The sequence below is a fragment of the Vicugna pacos genome, chromosome 34, assembly GCF_048564905.1.
Source record: "Vicugna pacos chromosome 34, VicPac4, whole genome shotgun sequence".
NCBI classification, from domain to species: domain Eukaryota; kingdom Metazoa; phylum Chordata; class Mammalia; order Artiodactyla; family Camelidae; genus Vicugna; species Vicugna pacos.
The window spans coordinates 7,116,032-7,126,833 of NC_133020.1; the positions used below are offsets into that span (position 1 = coordinate 7,116,032).

The 10,802-nt window shown below is 43.4% G+C and overlaps 1 long non-coding RNA gene across 1 annotated transcript; it reads right to left on the reverse strand.

Moving 5' to 3' along the window:
- Positions 1-5,349: 5,349 nt before the first annotated feature.
- On the reverse strand, positions 5,350-6,130 carry LOC140691255 (uncharacterized). The gene is made up of 2 exons (XR_012066831.1): positions 6,046-6,130; positions 5,350-5,485 (listed from the first exon to the last, which is right to left on the reverse strand). It is a non-coding gene; the product is annotated as an uncharacterized lncRNA (long non-coding RNA).
- Positions 6,131-10,802: the final 4,672 nt, after the last annotated feature.

The following is a 10,802-nucleotide window of genomic DNA, read 5'->3' on the forward strand; positions in this document are numbered from 1 at the left end:
TACAAAGTTTCTGTTCTTAGACAACTCGCAGACGAAAGCAATATAAACGTAAACAACACAACAAGAAAATGTCAACTGATAATAAGTGCTCTGCAGAGAGAGGAAACAGGCTGGCGTGATGAAGAGCGCATTCATGGCTATTTTAGAGTAGCAAGAAGTGCCAGACATTTGAAGATCGTGGGGAACACGTATTAAGCAGAGAGAGCAGCTGGTGCACTGTACCCCTCTGGGGAAACGAACTTGAGGTTATGGGGACAGAGAGGAGGCCACTGTGGTTGGAGCCTTGGCAAGGAGGAAAATGGGAAGAAGAGTTCAGAGAGACTGGTAAGAACCAGGCCACCGAGTAAGGAGTTAGAATTTTTTCCTAAGCATGTCGATTAGCTATTGGAGGTGTGCAAGAAAGGGCTTGGCCAAGTGTGTGTGACTGTGTGTGCATGCGTGTGGTCTCTCTGGCTGCCTGGTGGAGACTAACTTGCAATGAGAAAGAGTAGAAGCCGGGAGGCCACTTAGGAAGCAATTGCAACGGTCTAGGAAGGACTGCTTTGGATGATGGGAGGTAGCCGTGATGGAGAGATGGGGACAATTCAACATATAGTTTTTAAGGATGCGCTAATGAAATGGATGTAGGGGGTATTTGGAAGGAAATTAGGTGTAGGTTGGTGGTATTTGCTGATGAGGGAGACTGCGGGAGGTGCAGGTCTGCATGGAAAATCCGAAGTTTTGTTTTGAACACATTAAGCTGGAAATGCCTATTAAACATTCAAGTGGGAGAGGTCAAATGAGCCATTGAAAAGGTGAGCCTTGACTTCAAGAGTGAGGTCTGAGCTGGAGAGGTAGGGGTACGTTCTTCCACATTCTTCCATTAACAGAGTTGAGAAGGTCTCCAACAGTTAAAATACATTTTAAAAGGTTAAAAAAACAAATAAGTATATAAAACATTTATAATTTATAAAAAATTTAAAGTGAATGCAGTATACACATTACCACAGTGGAGCCTGGATTTTGGGCACAACCAGTTTTCTCATCATTTATTAAGTACCGGTAGAGAAGCAAGAAAGCATTAAATTGTAGTGTTTAATACCTGGAAGGTCTTCTGGAGTTCAGATACGCACGTCCTCGACAGTGTTCTGGACAGTGTCTTTCTAGCAGAGTCCGGACTGCTCAGGACTGGAAAGGCACGCTGCTGCCTCCCAGGGCGAGTGACTCGAGGTTTATAATAGGTTCTTTGTTTTCTTCAAATGGTAATTTCCCACTTGTAATCTTACCTCCATTTTTACCAAATGCTACAACTTGAGACTTGGAAGGGCAAATCCTCAATCTGTGTGACAGTCCCTCGTGTATTTTGAGATAGTTATTGTGTCTTTTGTGTTTTCTAGGTTAAGCATATCCTTGGAGTACTTTGAGTTGCTTCTCAAGCACTCGACTTCAGTCCCTCTGTCCGTTCTGGTTACTCGTTTCCAGATCATTTTTTCTGCATCCCTCTCCAGCACGGCCCTGGCATTCCTGTGTTCCCCACGCCACCATGGCTATGTTCCAACAGAGCTGAGTGGAGTGGCTTAGGCATCAGTTTTCTAGATATACCATGCTTCTGTTGATGGGAACCAATCCAAAGACCCTCTCCACCACCTTTTCAAATAAAGCAAATCTTTATTTTTACGATCGTTTTGGATTGTAAAGGTGAAGATAGCACAGACTTAAAATAGACTTCCCATTCGGTTTCCCCTGTTGTCAACATTTTATAATACTGTGATGTGTTCGGCACAGCTAATGAACCAACCATTGGTGCATTGCTTTTAACTCAAGTCTATGCTTCATTTGGATTTCCTTAGTTTTTAGGGAACATGCCCTTTTTTCTGTTCCAGGATCCCATCCAGGAGGCACATTTCATTTAGTTGTCACATCTCATTAGCTTCTCCTGGACTGTCACAGCTTCTCAGATTTTTCCTTGTTTTCTGTGACCTTGACAGTCAGGTGTTTTGTTGACTGTCCCTCAATTTGTGTTCGCCTGATGTTTTTCTTGTGGTTGGGCAGGGGTATGGATTTTGGGGAGAAAGATCCCAAAGGTGAAGTACCATTCTCGTCACATCATGTCAAGGACACATGCTGTCAACCTGACTTATCACCGATGACACTAACCTGGATCACCTGGCTGAGGTTTCCCATTGTCAATTTACTGCTCTTCTCCCTTTCCATGCTGTAGTCTTTGGAAGAACGGCCCACACTCAGAAAGTAAGGAGTTAAACTCCACCTCCTTGGGGAGGAGCACATATGTAAATTATTTGAAATTCGATACCAGAGGTTTGTCTCTTTTCCCCATTTATTTATCTATTCAGTCATTTATATCAGCGTGGACTCATGGATATTTATTTGATACTTTGGATTATAATCCAATAGTACATGATTTATTTTGTTGCACAAACTGGTCCAGCTTTGTAGGTAAGAGCCTTTTCAAGTTGGCTCCCACGTCTCTTTGACGTACCCAGATCATTTGGTTTTACCCTGTGCTTTAAAATCCGTGCAGCTGCTAATGCATGAATCTCCAACCTTATATTGTGCTGTTGTTTTGGGGGGCGGTGGTTATGGGTATAAAAACAGATCTTATGATTCTCCTTATTAAATTTCATCTTCTTAGAGTTTCCCATTAGCATCATCTCTTGCCGACAAGAGCCGTAACCTCTCACCTGGTCTCTAAACTTCCATTCTGACCACCACCCCCTGCACTATATTTGGTTTTTTGAACAGCAGCCAGTGATCTTTCTAAACGAACCAATTATGTCACTGTTCCTGTATCAGTCCATGATTACATGCTTCTCTCTCTGATCTCCACTCTGAGCCTTCCTCTCACTCCGTATGTTTTAGTGACACGGCTGTCCTTTCTGTTCCTCAGAGATGTCAGGCTTTCCCGCAGGAGGCTTCCCTAACGCTGGGCCTCTCTGCCAGGATGTTCTTTCCTCATACCTTCAAATGGCTGATTTTCCCTCGCTGTTCAGATCTTAGCTCAAATGACACCTCCTCAGGGAGGCCTTTTTTGGAATCGTTTCAGTCTTTCCTTATGGTATTGCCATGTTTTATTTATCTTACAGCAATCATCATAATGGGATATTTTCTTAATAATTTATTAGCTTATTTGTTACCTTCTGCTTCTCCCACCGTTAGAATGTACCAGGGTGTTGGATCTCTTGTTCATAGCTGTATCTCCAGTACACAGAGCTGTTCCTGGCACATAGAAGATGCTCAGTAAATATTTACTAAATATCGATGGCTGAAGGCCCAGTTACTTCTTCTGAGTCACACTTCTCTCTGGGGTCTTCATAATCTGCTAGGCTCTGTGTTGTGATTCCTTTGTAACTTCATGGTGTTGTCTTTTATAGGATCGCATCGTCCAATTCTGATGATAATTCTTTGGGTAACATGTTGTGCCTGCCATACTGCATTTGCTCCTTAGAAAAGAAACTAACCCTGTTTCCATGAGTGCTTGCTGGAAACCTAACACGTCCTGGAAACCCAAGCTCTCCCTGTGTGCCCCCTTCCTTTGCCGATCACCAGGCCAAGATAGAAGACATAGAAACAGAACTTGAAGCCACCAAAATTTTTCTGTCCAACGAATATCAATTAAAGTAGAAGTTCTTTCTGGATATGGTGGTTCAACATTTTATAACCTCAGATTTATTTTCTTATCCAGCTTATCTCTCTGTCTTGACCTGAACAAAATCAGCATGAAGTCAGCATCTTAACTGAAGCCCAGATATGGCATATCTGATATGCTCTTTGAATTACCACCTTAACCCATTCTGACTCCTTATGATCCCTGTTTTCTGATCTTAAACGCTCAAAAGCCATCTCTTTAACAATCCATGTCTCTCTTTGGATCTACACAAAACTGGGTAGTCTGTTGCTATGAAATTTACTTTTTCCTGTTGCCATTGTTTTTTTACTCTCCTTGGACTCATATGTAATTACATAATTTTAAAAAATTTAACAAGCTTCTCAAGCATACTGTGTTACCATGTTAAGGAGTAAGTTAATCAGACATGTCTGATCCCACGCAGGCTTGGCCACCATGTAGCCTGCCTGGGCTGCGTGGCACCTTACAGTCACTATAAAATGACTAATTGACAATTCCTCACTTACTCCAGTGAGTCACAGTCGTTCTAACTAACTTACAGGTAAGCTCTTCGCAGCAGTGTGAGTACTTGTGACTTGCTTCCTGTTATAATGAGAATTGCATTTGAAACTAACATTAGTCCATGGTGATGGGCCCCAACAGTAGAATCAGCTACTGCCTTTCAATCTCTCTTCTTTCAGATTCTACGAAACATATCATCTAGTGTTTATTCTCTCTGTGGTGCTGTCTTTGGTCAGCTTCCTTTGGGGACACACTCTGAGCCCCTGTTATTCGCGTCATGGAGGTTTACTGTTGTAAACAATTGTTCTTGGGAACAATGCCTACAAGGAGTGCAGGAAGCAGGATGGGCAGATGGAGAGGCTGAACTGAGATGCAGTGGCAACAGGGGCCTCAGCCAGTCCTACGGGGAGCTCTGGACCTGGGCTGGCCCTTCAGAGACATCCTGAAATGAAGTCGGGGCTGTCCTTTGTACTTCCTCGTTGAGCAATCATTAGACATTTGCTGCCTCTGGGGAGGAGTGGAGCCTTTGGCAAGGCAGCTCTGAGGGAGGGCCCGGAGAGGGGCTCAGCAGTGAGCTGTTCGTGCTCGGTACTGCTGGCAGCTGGGACAGCAAGTGGTACTGAAGCGAAGACTTTCAGTTGTGTGGACTGAGCACAGCAGCATCTCCTGCAGGTGAATTCAGGTAGACTTCATGTTCCATTCCTCACTTCCTATTCCTATACCATCCGTGTTCACCTCAAATTATGATACTGCTGTTCTTGCCTAAGGTTCTGTATCTTCCCAGAATATCACCTTCTTCAGTTTCCTCATCTATAGAGTGTGGATGATAATACACACATATGCGCCCACACACACACACGGAGTGGCCTGACATACATAGTTGAAAGCTTAGTAGATGTTAGTTTCTTCTTGCAGACTTATGAAATGCATCTTTAACTGGGCTAAGGCCATTACAATTGGGTTTCACAGGTCTCTGTTCCTCCCTTTGAAACAAAACAGCTTCCTCTTCTTGCATCCTGCAGGCATTTAAAGAAGGGTGTAGCATTGAAATATGAAATGTGTTTAGAGAACTTAAAAAAAATCATCAACCCCCTATCCAGAACTCGTTCAGCCCCTCCTACCTCCTTCACATCAGCCTCCTTGTTAAACACCTGTTTAAAGGCTACAGGTTTCTGGAAGCTTCTCAAACTTCTGAACATTAAGCATTTAATGGAGTGATAATCTGAGGGTTTACCGACCAAGTCCTTTATTTATAGCTGACCAGAAAGCAGCGCATTTTTGCAGCTATTCCCTGTAGTACTGCAGTCGAATGGGTGCTGAAAAAGCCGCTTTTCCTTGTTCTTTCGGAACAGGTTTTTCCTGCAAAGGAAACTCAAGTCTTAGTCTGTGACATTGATCATTCACAAGAACACCTGATTTGAGTCAATGCTGATTATCGTGCAGCTTAGCTATCGGGATGTCGTCCTTCCTCCAGGCACCCAGTCTCAGTGCTTCTTTATCAAACATCTCTAAAACCGCGACAGCGCATTCTTGTTCTAGCATCTTACATGTGCGGAGCGAAACACTCTCGGCTGACGTCAACAATGCACGTCCTTTTTTCCTTTGTATGAACTTAGTTTACGTAAAGAAGTGAATTGTCTAAGATATGAGAGAATCACATTGGTTTGGTGTGCTGAACAGTTTACACTTATTGGCACCGTGAATTCAATCAGTGATTTTCAGCAGATCACGATATGAAAGTCACCGAATTCACGTAGCATCTTAGGTGTTCATTGAAATTGAGTGAAGTGATGATAACCCCGTTTCAGTAATCTCATTTTCAGCTTTACTTCCTGGGCCCATCTTATCATTTTAGGTTTTGAGGCTTACACGATTTTTTTTTTAAAGTACCATAATATTTAAAAGTTTCTAAAACTTACATGTTATAACTACTTCTGAAAAGAAATGGTTAGCATGTGATGTCTCAGATTACGCCAGGTTGTAGAAAACTGTGGTTCCTGTACCTCCCTTGAAATAAGAACTAATGTCCTTACAATGCCTAGGTTGCCCTGGTCTTTCCGGTTGCCTGGTTACCCCTTTAACACATTATGAACTATCCCACCTCTTGCTCCCTCCCCACCAGCCACGCTCGCCTTCTCCATATTTGTCTGAGCTACTGGGCCAGCTCCCACCTCAGGACCTTTGAGGTTGCTCTTTGCTCACACACTCTTCAGATAAATCAATGATTTTGTTCTCTTACCTCCTTCAAGTCTGGTCAAATGCAGCCTTCTCATTAATGTCTCCTCTGATGACTTTTAAACTCTGATACAGCAGACCCCTTCCCGAGCACCATCTCTTTGCTTGGCTTTGTTTTTCTCCTTGGTGTGCACCGTCTTCCAGGATACCATGTGTGTACCTCTTGTTCTGTCTTCTCCGCTCACCAGACTATGGTATGCATGGGTGCAGAACGCTGTGAGTGTTCTGTCCACCCACGAGTTGCTAGTGCCTAAAATAATGCCTGAAACTAAATACATATTTTTGCCCCATGAATGAGTGCAAATAAGATAAAAGCGTGTAATCTACACTGAAACACACTTGACAAGACATCAGATACAGAGTGAGCTATGACTGAGGTAGCACTGCATTCTAACAGGATAATAATATCGTCTCTTTTGTGAACCTCAGCAGCTCAAGTTGTTTTTCAGAAGTACCTTCAGAAAGTGTATCTATAAAGTGTTTTCCTTCCTCTGTTAGCTGCTTTTCTTTGACTTCTTGCTTTGCCTTTTGGGGCATATAGTCCAATTTTTCACACCTTGTTTAGACTTCCGTGTTTACTGTAATTCTGCTGTTTTAAGTTTCCTACCCCCTTAAATCCACAAAGCACTTTTAGAAAGGATTTCCACGTATTATATTTGGTTCAGAAAGCCTTATCTGGGGCAGACATATTTGCCCATTTTCTTTTTTATTAAGAAAAAGTTTTATAATCATTATACATGCAGAGTGTTGTTCCAACAGACTGGGTTAGGATCTCTCCATGAAACCACACACAATAAAACAGTTTCCTAAAAAAAGTTAACAATGTACAAGATGCTGATGTGGTGCTTCGGAACACTTCATTATTTCTTTCCCCCCATTGTTTATCATTGTTTTGTCAACTTTCCATATCACTACCCACAATGCTTTGGGCTCAGTTTTCTCTGAACATTCCTTTCCTCTGAACTTACCATGAACTTGTGGCTGTAGCGTGCCGTCACAGAATGCCATAGCCACTTTAGAAAGGGGGAAAAAAATCAACATTTTTGTTGTAAAAGGTGCGAAAAGAAGCTCAGATAATATAAAACAGTGATTTCACTTGTCCAGTAGCTGTTTTAGGCTGAAGTCTGATGCTTTCACTGAAAGGTGGTTAGTGTAACAGTTTGCACATACGTCGGGGAGAATCAGGAATTGAGTTTGTGGAGGGAGGAGGAAGAGGGAAAAGAGTTATGTTTCATCAGATTAGGTGGACTGGAGGACGAGAAGGATTACAGAAACGCCAGATATGATAAAAGAGAGGATGGAAGCCCTCATCGCACGTGCAGTGAGGGGTGATGCAGAGGATTGTTTGTTTTATACAGAAGTACAGGAGGAGGGTTTTTTTTTTTTTTTCATTTCTGATTATTTCTCTGCTTGCAAGGTTATATTAGGGAATTATTGTTTCTTCTGTTGAAGTGTCATAAGAGGGGCTTTGGACTGGGAAATAAATCCTGGGTTCTCATCCCAGCCCTACCAGCGGGTAAAAGTGAATGGGAGTGTCCCACGATATGCAGCCTTGCCTGACTTGCCACCCCGGGTGATTATTTGGTAGAAGGAACATCCATGAATTCTGTATGTGGGATGTGGCCCAGGTCATGGCAAAGTCATGTTTGTTTTTTTTTTAAATGAGGATATTAAATATTTTCCCTTATGTGGGAGGTTGTTACATTTACTGTGTTGCATCAGAGCTGTGGCAGGACTCGAGACCAAGAGTAATGTGGATCAATCCATCTATTCAGGATTTGGTAGGACATGGAGAAATCTCATTTTTCGTTTGTTTCCTTGTTTGACCTCTCAGTGAGTGAGAGACCAGGGAAGGCAGACCATAATAAGATTGATGATGAGTATGGTAGTAGAATCCTGTGGAGAGAATTACGAGTGCCGAGGTGTTTCTCTTTGTCTCCTCCCCTCCCCCCCAAAGTGCATGTGGACAGGAAGTCAGAGAACCCCTCGGGGAGCTTGGTGGGTGGGTGGAGCCTGGCCCCTGGGGCGTAGGTGCTGGTACTTGACAGAAGCATGCAGAAGTGAGAAGTCAGGAGGCCATGGCAAAGAGGCAGATGCGTTGGGAATAAGCCCTATTTCCACAACTAGGAGGAAAAAGATGTACTTTTCTGGAGGTCTACGTGGATCCCATAGAAGGGAGCCAAGTATGACGTCTCTCGCCACTACTCCCTCTCCACCCAACCTGCACACTGAAGATTTTCCTGTTGGGAGGAAGACAGCCTGGGCAGAAAGAGACTAGAGTCTGACGATCTGATGTAGAAATTGAGCAGGGTTCTTCACTTAGCATTTGTGGCCAGCGCCCAAGAACGGCAGTCTGAGGATCTCAGCAAGGCGAATCTCTGAGGAACCCCTAAAAACTCACACTGCAGGAAGACATTGGTTAGTGACCGAATATGACTGTCCCAGCCAAGGAGGACCTTTTTAAAAAAAAAATCTCTTAACGTCTTCCTCTTCTCATCCTCTACTCAATCAGACATCAAAATTTGACTCAGATTTGTACTGACTAAAATTTCAAATTGTCCCCAACTAAGATGTTGGCTTATTTAGTAAACTGTTTATGGAACAGGTGGTATGTGGAGGGCATCGTGCTAGGGTATGTTATTTTCTGACCCCAAAGCTTATGTTTAGCAATGAGGTCACCTTTCGTCTTTTTCTTAATGCAATTTTAGTCTTCTCAGAAATAATCGACAATTGCGTTGATAGATAATTTCCAGGTCTGTAAACACAGTTTATTATATGAATACTCCACTTCCACTTGAGTGAACAAGGTGAGAAAGAGACTGAGCTGAGAAGACTGGGACAGGAATAAGCATGCTTAGGACGGTCTCTTTAGACAGATGGGAGGGAAACCAGAGCAGCCAACCACATAACTATATATTATTCATTGTTTTCGTCTCATTCAGTTGCTGAGTTGTTTAATTTTAGCTCTTGGTGTTAGGAAGTAAAGAACTTCTTTTGCTCATTTGCTTCTTTAGTAAATATTTACTGGACAGGTACTGTGTATAAGGTATTGTGGTAGACATATGTCTTTCCTGCCCTCAAGAAATGTGTAATGGAGTAGGGTAGAGAGATTGTATTAGGATACATTACTGCAATATTCAGAAACATTTAATTGGTGAGATGTGAATGGTGTTAAGAATCTTTTATTGCAAATGATAAAGACCCAATTGGAAATAACTTAAACAAAGAGGAGATTTATCGGCTCATGTAACTGGAAAATTCAGGGAATGACACTTACATCAGGCACAGCTAGAACCTTCAGAACGGGGATCACTGCCCTCTTCCTGTTACTCTGCTCCGCTCATTAGCTTCATGCGCTGGAAGCTTTCTTCTTACAGAAGCAGCTCTGGGCTACCCACTCTTAGCTAGTATCCCAAAGGGAAGAGAATGCATACCTTTTTTTCCCCATCTCCTGACCATCCCACAAAGTTTCTTGTGGTTGGCACATTTTGGATTCCGTGCGATTCCTCAGTCACTCACCGTGGCCCAGGGAGATGGAGCTGCCCTTGGTTAAATGCCTCCTTTTTTGGGAGTGGAGGTGGAAGGCGTGTTCTTTCACTAGGAGAGAGCAGGAGAGGAAGCATGCAGGCAACACCGCCCTCTCTGTTAGCTGGCTGAGGGACAGTGCTGGGGAGGGAGGGTTCACTCTGGTGATTGCAGAAGATGTACAGGAAGTGGTGGTCCCCACAGCTGTGCTTTTGAGATTGCAGTAGGGAGTTTGGTGGGACATGGAGGACGGCTTCCCTCTCAGGCAGAGGAGCCAAACCACGGCATTTACAAAACTCAAAAAAATTCGAACAATGCCCTGTGACTCTTTCTATACATAGAGTAGCACCTTGAAGGTAATCCATTTTCTATAACATTGTCCTTGGTTTATCACTTTCCCTTCCCTCCCACCGTGGCCACCAGTTCACTCGTGCCATGTCATTTCTGTTGCCCTGGCAAGGGTCGCTCGTGACTTCCTAATCTGCAAGTCCTGTGGCCTGCTAACAGCACCATCTGACTTGGTATCTCTGAGTGTTTGACACTGTGATTCATACTTCTGGAAAATTTCCCCTCTCTTGACTTCTGAGACAGGAAGCAGCTCTCTCCTGGCTCTTTTCTCTCCCCCTGAAATTCTTTCCGAGTCACTGCTGTTGGCCCCTTACTTTCTGACCTCTCCTCAATGTCTCTTTTCCCCAGAACTCGAGCCTGGCTCTCTTCCCATTGTGCAAGTTCTTCTCTGCTCAACCCATTCATTCTCATCATGCATCTGCAACCACCTCTCTGCTCATCTGTACCAAGAGCCCTACCAGAATTCTAATCCTGCACTGTGTATCCCAAACTCCGGGATCCATGAAGGTCACAGATTGAACGTTTACCTTATGATGTTTTTATATCTAACTTATTCTTACCATTCTCA